The sequence below is a fragment of the Sparus aurata genome, chromosome 1 (assembly GCF_900880675.1).
Source record: "Sparus aurata chromosome 1, fSpaAur1.1, whole genome shotgun sequence".
In the NCBI taxonomy this organism is placed as follows: Eukaryota; Metazoa; Chordata; class Actinopteri; order Spariformes; family Sparidae; genus Sparus; species Sparus aurata.
Window position 1 is genome coordinate 40793398 of NC_044187.1, and position 11694 is coordinate 40805091.

Sequence of the window (11694 nt, forward strand, 5' to 3'; positions counted from 1 at the left end):
ACTCCAGCCCCCAAGACTATCTTAGTCTGCTCGATTCAGCATACAGCATCGTAGATGATGGAGACGAGCTTTTTGCTAAGTTTCTGAATACAAATCAAAACTCAGGTGAGAAACCTTCCAGCTACCTGCAGCGACTGCAGACAGCTTTGAGTAAAGTGGTTAAGCGAGGTGGCCTTGCTGCTGTTGACTCAGAATGCCAGCTCCTCAAGCAATTTTGCAGGGGCTGTTGGAATAACAGTTTAATCACGAGTTTACAGTTGGAGCAAAAGAAAACCAACCCGCCCTCATTCTCAGAGCTGCTGCTTCTGTTACGCACAGACGAAGACCGTCAAGCTGCTAAGTCAAACCGAATGAAACAACACTTAGGGTTTTCTAAGACCAAAGTTCAGTCAAACCCCCTTTCTGTTAATGATTGTACCCCTGATGATACTGACATGGTGGCTGTAGCCCCTGTTAACCCTTCTGTTGACACGAACAAATTAGAACAGCAAATTGCTAAGTTACAAGCTCAGATAGCTTCTCTTAAAACATCTTTGAGTAGCAACCCAGCTCAGTCTTCCACTAAACCAAATAAGAAAACGAAACCCAAACCAAAGACCCGAGCTGAGCCAAAATCCCCACCCCCAGGTGAATCTACACCTGAAAAGAGGCCCCGACCAGGTTATTGCTTCAAGTGTGGGCAGGATGGCCATATTGCGCCCTCTTGCAGCAATGAGCCAGACCCTGATCAGGTTGAACTAAAACGGAAAGAGTTCAGGCAGAGACAGCAAGCCTGGGAACAACAAAACAGACATCATTTAAACTAACTTCAGTTCCTGTGGAGGGACTGACAGGAACTGAAACCAAGCATGCATGTCCCAAAGCTGACCCACACGATCTAGCATCCATTTACTCTCAAACCCTACAACATCACACCAAGCTCCCAAGAGGACTAATTGGGAAGAAGTGTACTGCTAACATCACAGTAGCAGGAGTTGAGTGTAGTTGTCTTCTTGACACTGGGTCTCAAGTGACCACAGTGTCCACTTCTTTCTACAACAGCTATCTTTCAGAACATCCCATTCAACCAATTGAGGGTCTTGATGTTGAAGGTGCTAGTGGTGCCACAGTTCCATACTTGGGTTATATTCCCCTTGTCCTTAAATTTCCAAAGAACTTTGTCGAAACTGAGCCCGAAGTGGTTGTTCCAGATATACGTACCAACTGTGAACTTCCTGTACTAATAGGGACGAATACACTTGATGTCGTGTATGATGAGCACTGTCATGAAAAAAATCCAAATGATCTGTCACCTGTTTATGGCTTTAGACAAATCCTTAATACTCTGAAACTCAGAAAAGAAGTAAGCTCCACTGGGAGAGTTGGCTTGATGACCCTGAAAGGCAGAGAACAGAGAGTGATACCTGCACAAGGGAAGATGCTTCTAGAGGGTTATGATGAGAAGCAAACTGTTAATACTACAGATGAATGGGTCATTGTCGAACAGCCTAGCACTTCTACATTACCTGGTGGCATCTTTGTAGAGTGTTGTCTTGTTAGCATGCCCAAGGAACACCCCTACAAGTTACCTGTATGGGTAAGAACCGAAAATGAACATGTTGTAACACTTCCTTGTAGTTGTGTTATTGCTGAACTTCATGCTCCCACATCAGTTCATGACAACTTACCTGCTTCCCACAAGAACACTAATATCGTTCAGTGTTGTGCTGTTACTCCTCAGTCAGTTTCTGAACCCATCGAGTCAGGTCTTGTCTTTGACTTTGGGGAATCCCCTCTTTCACAAGAGTGGAAGGAGAGGATCACACAAAAGTTGAACACTTATGCTGATGTTTTCGCTCAGCATGATCTAGATTTCGGACACACATCCAAGGTCAAACATCACATACACCTGAGAGATGAAACACCTTTCAAACAGAGATCTAGACCAATACACCCTAATGATTATGAAGCTGTACGGAAACATCTACAAACGCTTCTGGCGGCAGGAGTGATTTGCGAGTCGGAATCACCCTACTCTTCGCCAATCGTTGTGGTTTGGAAAAAGAACGGGGATGTCCGACTTTGCATCGACTATCGGAAGTTGAACTCCCTGACAATCCGAGATGCCTACGCACTTCCACACCTGGAAGAGTCTTTCTCAGCCCTTGCCGGATCCAAATGGTTCTCAGTAATGGACTTGAAATCTGGTTATTATCAGATAGAAATGAAGGAATGTGAGAAACCTAAAACTGCTTTTGTGTGCCCTCTGGGTTTTTATGAGTTCAATTGTATGCCCCAGGGTATCACTAATGCCCCCAGCACCTTTCAGCGCTTAATGGAGCGGTGTATGGGTAGCCTTAACCTAAAAGAAGTGCTGGTTTTCTTGGATGATGTCATTGTGTTTTCAAGCACCATAGAGGAACATGAAACACGGCTTTTGCATGTTCTCCAGCAATTGCGGGAATATGGTTTGAAATTGTCTCCATCAAAGTGTCATTTTTTCCAGAACTCTGTGCGCTATTTAGGGCACATTGTCTCCAGCAAGGGTGTTGAGACCGACCCTGAGAAGGTGAGTGCCCTTCGCACTTGGCCACGTCCCAACACACTTAGTGAGCTCAAATCATTCCTTGGTTTTGCGGGTTATTACCGCCAGTTTGTCAAGGACTATTCTAGGATAGTAAAACCCTTGAGTGACCTTACTGGTGGTTATCCACCATGGAGGAAGGGCAGAAAGGCCACTCCTTCCCCTCCTCGGTACTTGAACACCAAAGAGCCCTTTGCCGATCGATGGACACCAGCTTGTCAAGAAGCATTCCAAACGATCATAGACAAGCTCACTTCTGCACCAGTCCTTGGATTTGCAAATCCAAAACTCCCTTATTTTCTTCACACCGATGCGAGTACTTCTGGGCTAGGTGCCGCTCTTTACCAAGAGTAAGATGGTGAACTGTGTGCTATAGCTTACGCCAGTAAAGGGCTCTCTCCCAGTGAGAAACGCTACCCAGCCCACAAATTGGAGTTCTTGGCTCTGAAGTGGTCTGTGGTAGAAACATTTCCCGACTATCTTCATGGTAATGTGTTCACGGTTGTAACAGATAACAACCCGTTGACATATATTTTGAAGTCTGCCAAACTTGACGCCGCTAGCTATCGCTGGTTGGCTGCTCTTTCCACTTTTGACTTTAACATCAAGTACAGGGCTGGGAAGAGCAACCAAGATGCAGACGGTCTTTCCAGACGACCACATGATGATCTGCCAGATGATGATGCGTTCCTTGAGGACAGAGAGCGGATGAAACAGTTTGCTTCTCATCATCTTTCCTCTTCTCCCGACCACCGTGACTTACCACCTGATATAGTCACTGCTTTGTGCAGTCATCACCTCCTTGGTGAGGTTGATGGTGACATACCTTCTGTCACTTTGGTAGAGTCACTGGCTCTGCATGCAGATGCAGTGCCGGATGCTTATGGAGAAGTGGAATCATTAGGTTGTTCCACCATACCTACATTCAGCGAAGCAGATCTCCAACATCATCAGAAGTCTGATCCAGTCATTGGGAAGGTTATTAACCTGTTGGAATCTGGGAATGGGACAAATCCCAAATCTATCCCTGATTCACTGGAGCTTAAGCTGATGCTTAAAGAATGGAAGCGGTTAGAACTGAAAAATAGCCTCCTCTACAGAGCCCGCCAGTCGGATGGTGACACCACTTACCAGTTTGTAGTTCCTATGTCTCTTCGGGCCTCCATTCTCTCTTGGCTGCACGAAGATATGGGACACCTTGGTCTAGACAGGACTCTTGACCTTATTCATTCAAGGTTTTATTGGCCAAAGATGGCTAAGGATGTAGAGAACAAGATCAAATCATGTGGACGTTGTGTAAGGAGGAAAACACCACCTGAGAAATCTGCCCCTCTTGTAAATATTCAAACATCACATCCCATGGAACTAGTCTGTATAGACTATTTGTCCTTGGAACCCGACAGTAAAAACACCAAAGACATCTTAGTTATCACTGATCACTTCACGAAATTTGCTGTTGCTATTCCAACGAAGGATCAGAAAGCAAAAACAGTGGCTAAGTGTCTTTGGGAGCAGTTTCTGATACATTATGGGTTCCCAGAACGAATCTTGAGTGACCATGGCTGGGACTTTGAGTCCGAGCTCATCCACAAGCTCTGTGCTCTTGTTGGTATCAAAAATGTACGCACAAGCCCGTACCACCCCCGAGGGAATCCTGTTGAAAGGTTCAACAGAACCCTCTTAGGAATGTTGGAACCTTGAAAGAAAAAGAGAAGAGTCACTGGCGTGACTATGTCAAGCCGCTGACGCATGCTTACAGCTGTACAAAGAACGATGTGACAGGGTTTAGTCCCTATGAGTTGATGTTTGGGCGCCCACCCAGGCTACCTGTAGATATTGCGTTTGGTTTACCTGTTCAGGGTGGAGCTTCCAAAAGTCACTCTCAATATGTGAAAAATCTGAGAGTCTGAGGATGACTCATGTGATTGTCCTGTTGATTTGTCTGTCATTCCTGAATAAAAGGTTTGTTCAGGTTTATGAGCTTCCCAGGGGACAGCATCCCCCCGTGAAATTAGCTGCAGAGGGTGACTGTTCATCAGCTAACCCTACAAATTTCCAAGCTCAAGACGAACTTGTTGCTGACAACCCTCCTGCATCGCTTGCAGAGATGGGTGATAGGATCCCTGACTCGACTTTGGAGGAGCCAGAGGTTGCAGCTGAGCAAGCCCCTGAGCAAGATACCACTGAACCAGATCTGAACAGGGAAAACATTGCTACTGCTGACAGTGATAAAAGTTCGGTGTGCCCGGAGGAACTCGAACATGGTGAAGTCATTGATGAAAGTCAACGGCTAAATTCAAAACCAACCAGAGACATTGTTGACCAAGACAAGAATGAGAAAGATGGACAGTTGACTTACACAGACGTTGATGACCCAGACTCTGCCACACGTAGATCTGACAGGTTGAGAAGACCCCCAAAACGCTTTCACTATAACGAGTTAGGGAAGCCTTTAATCTCCTTTGCCAAGAGCCTCTTGGAGAGTTTTAATAGAGCCCTTGATACTATAGGGGAAGGCAGTTCCCTTGCTGTCCAGGGAACTAAGCATGAAGGGACTCATGCAGATTCAAGAGGGGAGGGTGGTTACTAAACCCATTTATGTAATTTAGAAGAGTTTACATGCCCCACCACAAGGCGGCGCATCAGCCCTTGACTCATTGTCATGATCACACAGCGTGTGCTCACTCTGAGCCGAGACGCAGACCAGAGCAACCACCGAGTTACAAGCTGACGAGCCCTGGAACAAGTCTTGTGTGTTATTCTGGATAAGAGGAGCCGTTTCACCGTGTGAGCCCTCTGAGAGAACTCCGATTGGTTTTTTATTTGCCAGAATAGGAATTGATTCAGATTCCGAGCCCGTGGAGGTTCGGTGGCGAGCTAGGAAGGAAGAGCGACTCGGACGGAGTGGAGAGCGGTGTGGCCAGCCGTGAGACCTACTCCGAGAACTCCAGACATCATCTCATTTCATTCGTTGACACAGATAAGAAAACAACACAAAATCTACCCGGGTAGTAGTACATGAACAGAACATTACACACACACCCCACAGAACGTAACTGAACTATTAATTTCTAATATAGAAGAAAGGACACTTTTATTTGAACTTTTCCTTTCCATTTTTCTTTATTTCTTTTGATGAAATAGCTCTATTTGTTTTGTATTTTTTTCTTTTCTTTTCATACACTGCCAGAAATAGGCAGGTGAAAGCAATAAATTGTCAACTTTCAAATTCTTGTTCCCTCATTTGAATAATTTAGAGGCCCAACTCCCCGAACCTAGAAAGAGTGTAAGTGTCAATAGTGTGTCTTCTAGTCAGGCTAAGGGCGCTACATGTGTATATATATATATATATGTATATGTATATGTGTATATATTTATATATTTATATATATATATATATATATGTATATATATATATATGTATATATGTGTGTGTGTGTGTGTATATATATATGTATATAAATGTGACTTAAGTTCACTCTATTTAAAACTATTTTAAAAGGTTTTTTAGTTTTTCTCCTGAGCTCAACATTAATGTATTATTTAATAATGTTGATGTGCACCATGTTCTGTCAGTGTAGATTGTTATAGTTGTTGTTGTTGTTGGCAGTTTTTATTTACTGCTCTTGATTAAAATAAAAATGGTTTGATATTAATTCAGAATCTAGAGATATCTCAGCCAATCACAGCTATTTTTAGCCCAATGTTTCAAACGTAAAAAGGAGGAGAATGTTGGTGGCACAGAAAATAACCTCAGAAGAAAGAGGTCAATAATATAGGACTATGTACATGAATAGAATTTGATTTTGACTGAGACACTTGAAAGGTTAGTTGTCAGTCCTTATTTCACCCAGACGATGACATCAAAGACAAGTCGTCCCACTCTTCTCTCCGAAAGCTTTTCTGAGATTCTGTGCAGGCACAGACTTGACAGACAAAAATGAAATGATAAAACAGACACACACTTACACAGACAATTATATGTGTTGTAGAAATATTGCAGTAACTAGTGAAATGTTTATTTCTTTTTGTAGTAGAAAAAGTTGACAAGTTGTAGGACAAAACTAGCACACCACAAGAAACAATGATGAAAAATGTGACAATTGGTCAATGATAAGATTTATCCATTGATTACATAATGATATGTAAGAAAGTTGAAATGTGTGTTTGTGTGCATGATGTACATGCTTTGAAAGTGCCTTGGGTTGACCCCTAAAACGTACAATGTGCTGATGTTTAAGCGTCTTGATTTTAAGGCAGGAAACGCACAAATAAATAAAACCCCTTATTTGAAATGGTGTTTTTGACATGCACCTGCTCACCTGATAGCAACCTGTTGACAGAATATACAGCAGCACACCTTTTAATATAAATCAGTCCAATACAGGTATTCTGACAAATTATACAGGAAATTGGACATAATAGACTTCAGAAAGAAAGTTTTTATTTCCTTGGATCGCGTTACAATGTGCAAGTGTTGCTTTTGTTTAACCCATCTTCTGTGTGTTATTATTTCACTGTTTATCTGTGGTAATTAAGGTCTCTTGGTCACAGTAGAATCAGTCTCATCTGTCAAACAGATGTTTGACTTCTTTGAATGAATATGATTTAAAAGAACTGTTAATTGTAAATAACTTTTCTTAGAAAGGAAGATATATTTTCTGTTATTTGGTGACTGACTTGATTTGAAATTGTGATTTGATTTGTTGTGGACAAATTTAATGACTTAAAAACAATTAAAAACCTTAAATGAAGTTACTGTGTTTCTGTTCGTGTTTCCATATTTCACATTTTGAAAATGTAAGGAATTTTGGAATTTTACTTTGAAACCCCAAATAGATCCCCTGCATTCATCAAATTGCAAAACCACATTCTGTCATGACAGATTAAAAACTGGATATTTTGTTGTTATGTATATTTGAGAAACTTCAGAGTTACTGATCTAGTTTTGACTTACTTTCTTTTTTTTTTTTTTAACAATATCTTCATTGGCTTTTTTCAGATACATTGACATGCACAGTGTTTGTGACACTGAAAGTAGAGAGATTGTCAAAGCCCCTCCCTCCCAAACCAACCCCTGCCAGTCTTCACCCTTCCCATCCCTCCCAGCTAGTCCATCACTTACACCACAAAAAAAATGATAAAAGGATAAAAAGGTACAATGAATTTAAACGAAAAAAATAAATAAAATTAAAGCAGGGGGTTACAGTAAATAGGCAGCAGCAGAAAAGACATCAACAGTAGTGTATAGTCTGTTCCTCAAATACATCGTGTTGGGAAAAGTTACCAGATACCTGTTGCTGTTACACCATTAGCGTTCTTTGCCCAGCCGACCGTGTGATGTTTTCTAAGTGCCCCTTAAAGCCATTCCAACATTTGTCAAAAAGATTTTTTTTAAATTGAACATAATCTTTTCAGAGGCTATATATGAAGCAGTTTCTTTCAGCCACATAGAGACAGTAGGAGGATCCTCACTCTTCCATGATATAGCTTTGCATTTGAGAGTGTATAAAGTGTATATTTTTCCTCCTGTGTCCTGAGTCTCCTAACAAAACCAGTCTTGGTGAGTTAGGGATCTCAGCTCCTGTGATCTTGTTTAATGCATCCAAAATATAGCCCTAAAATTGTCCCAATTTTTTACAAGTCCAAAACATAAGGATGAGGCTTCCCGATTCTATCTTACATCTAGGACACAGTTCTGAGATGGAACTGTTCATCTTGTGGAAACTTTCTGGTGTAAAGTAAATTCTATGGATAAGATTTATCTGTAAAAGTTTGTGGCGGCTATTATAAGAGAAATTCTGAGCTCCCAGACAAACTTCTTCCCAATCACAGTCTTCAAAAAGTGAAACTTAGGTCATGCTCCCACTTAACCCTTGAGTTGAGGGTTTTGTTTGCTGAGAGATCTAGTATTCTGCTGTAGATTAAAGATGCAATACCCATCGGATGTTGAATGTTTTTAAAGATCTCGTCAGTTAAAAGAGAGTCTAAAGGATTTGGATGGCCGCCCTGTTGTGTGCTAATGTAATTCCTAACCTGCAGGTTCCTAAAGAAATGTGCGGCAGGAAGGCTGAGGGCATCTTGTAACTGTTCAAAAGATCTGAGTATGTTATTTTCATAAAGGTCTCCTAACTTTTTTATTCCCTCATTACACCACATCTTTGTGAGCCCATCCCTTAGTACAGACTTTAAGCAGGATTATTATGGAAAGGGGTGTTTTCTGTGTAGTGGGTTTACGCATTTAAGACGCGTTTGTATAACAGACCATAGCTTGGCTGTATCATTTATAAATGGGTTGTCCATTATATTCTTCAAAGTATAAAATGACTGGATGAAAGGGGTGCTGGCAGCACATCTGCTGCGTGGAACTGTTCTCTTTGCCTGTAAGCAGGAGGGTTGTTCATCTCTGTTTGACTGACTTTCTTACATTGCTCTTGTAAGGTTTTTAAAAAGTTATTGAAGCTTCCTTCTAATCCAGAATATGGATATTTTTTTATATATAATATGAAAAAAAGTTGCAAATGACACAGGGATGAAAGCACGGAGAAAGTCTGCATAAGGGTGAAATCATGGATATTACAGGCTCAAGGTGCTTCCACTTTTTTTTCCTGTTTTTTCATTTCTTGTGGACTGATTAATTTAGCTTTTTGTCAACGTTTGACTGTGTCATGGTTTCCATATGCTCAATCGGCAAAAAAAGCAGCCGATGAGCACCAACTAGGCAGGACATACCACAAAAACCAGGGCCACAGACACTCGCCTACAGTGCCACCACTGGCCATGGGTGAGTACGACAGCCCAGTGTGTCAAAGGTCTAAGAACTCTGAATTGAAATGTCTAAAAAACGTCTAGACTTTTGTTATATAATTTGTTAAGTTTGTACTGGCATTGTCGCAGATTAACCCAGTAACGCCGGTCCACCGTGTCAGTGTCACGCTGTGCCTCTCTCAGGCGTGACAAGTACACACTTGTATGAAAGCGCAGTGCCAGCAGGGGGCGCTAATTCGATCTTTACTCAATGCCAACAACTTTGCCCGGAGGAAAGAAGAAAAGAATCATACAGTATCCCAAATTCCCTCCTTGTCAGGTAAGCTAATGACACATGGCTAATTTATATTTTACTTTTTTATTATTGGCTTTTGTTTTAAATATTTGAGTGTTGTCATGTTAACTACTAATTAAGTGTCACATTACAGAGCTGAAATGCAGTGGCGGTTCTAGACCAGTTTTCATAGGGGGGCCAGGTTGGGGCCGGCTTTTTTGTTAGGGGGCACATACAACCCGGAAAAAAGGATAAATCCCTCATTCAGACAAAGCACTGTTTACAATTTCAACAATTTTGATTGGGTAGTAAACTGCTGAGACATTTTATTTCTGCCTTTCCCTTCAGAACAAAATCATTGCAAGAAATCTGTCATTTTATTATTGATGCAGACTCCCTGTCAGGGCCCCCCCCCCCCCTAGAACCGCCCCTGCTGAAATGTATTAATGCTAAATTCAATTAGGGAATATCGTTATGCTACGGAGTTCGCTATTTTAGCTTTACAGCTAACTGAAAGGGTTAAGTTGAGTAGTGATCTATATTAAAATACATCCACGGTAGTAATTTGCTATATTGCAAACTTACAACAGCACTGACCCGTCTGTAATATGTCTGTAATATGCTGATCAACATGATGAACATCAGCATCTATTACAGACCGGTCAGTGCTGTCCTAGAAAAACAATATATTGCTAAAGCCTATTTTTAGCGATCGTTCTCCTCAGGTCACATCATATATTGATTTCTTTTATTTTTTAGTCTACGTGTGTGTGCGTGCGTCTGTATGTTTGACAACTGGCAAATTATTCAATCAATAGAGGTGGTAGTGACTGCATATTAATGATGAATTGAATTCACCTCAGTTTAGTAGATCTCTTTTGTCCAAACAACTGCCCTTAATTTTGCTAACAATCATGCAGTTCACATGTTGAATAGCACATAAGCAAGTTCTTTACATTTTATTACAGTTCTGTATTTATGACCACGTTGTTTTCTGCTTTGTCCAACAGCTTGTCATTTCCCACCACATCCCTTTTACCCACACCAACTCCTCTACTGTACACCCCTTCATTAAAACCAACGGCTCTTTTAAGAGCCACTTCAACACTGTCCTCTTGCTACTGCTCTCCCCCTCTCTCTCTCTCCCTCTCTCTCTCTCTCTCTCTCCCTCTCTCTCTGTCTCACACACACACACACACACACACATTTTTTTTATCTCTCTCCTAGAAGCCCCACAGTCTTCAAGTAATTTTTAAATTGTTTCAACTCGTTCTCTAACTTAACATGGTTTGTTTGAGTGAAAGAAGTATTTCTTATAAACTGTTTGTGTCTCTCTTATTCTATCTCTGATAGAAATGCCAGTCCAGGGATCGACCACAAGAAACTGTGTGTCTTGTGGGACTCAATTAAATGTGGCCTGCAAAACCTGCAAAAATTGCAAAGCTGAGCAGCCACATAAGCTTAGGCTTGAAAAAAAATTGAAAAGTTTGACTTGAAGTGGGAGAACTGGGTCCACACCCACCAAAAAAACGGACAGCTTCCCACATCCAGGATGAAGCCTATATATTGGTATGCTTTTGTTGTTTTCATGCAGTTCAGTTTCCAAATGTAGCTACATACATTTACATTTTTATTATTTTTTGTTTGTGTGTCCTTTTTTTTAGCTTGAAAAATTGCAGGCTCTGGGTGTGAGGGCGATTCTTTTTTTGTCCAAGCCTGCAAAAAGACCGAATGCCTGGGTGTCAGAGGTTTTGGCTCTCCGTTGCCAGCTCACGGAGACATCCAGTACATGTCTGCAACGGATGAAGGATCTATATGATGTCGTCATTCAAGGTAAAAATGTTCAGACAAACACAACTGGGAATATATGATGAAAATAATTAAATTTCTGAATATATGTAACAGAATATTGATGCTTTTGCAACATTGTTTCTTGAACTTTCATGCCAATATAGCACCTTGAAAGTGATATGAGACAAGGTAATTAGCTATGCTATAGTTTTAATTATACAATTCCAGTAGAATAATTGGTCACCTACAGTGTTGGGCATGTTACTTTAAAAAAGTAATTAGTTATAGTTACTGGTTA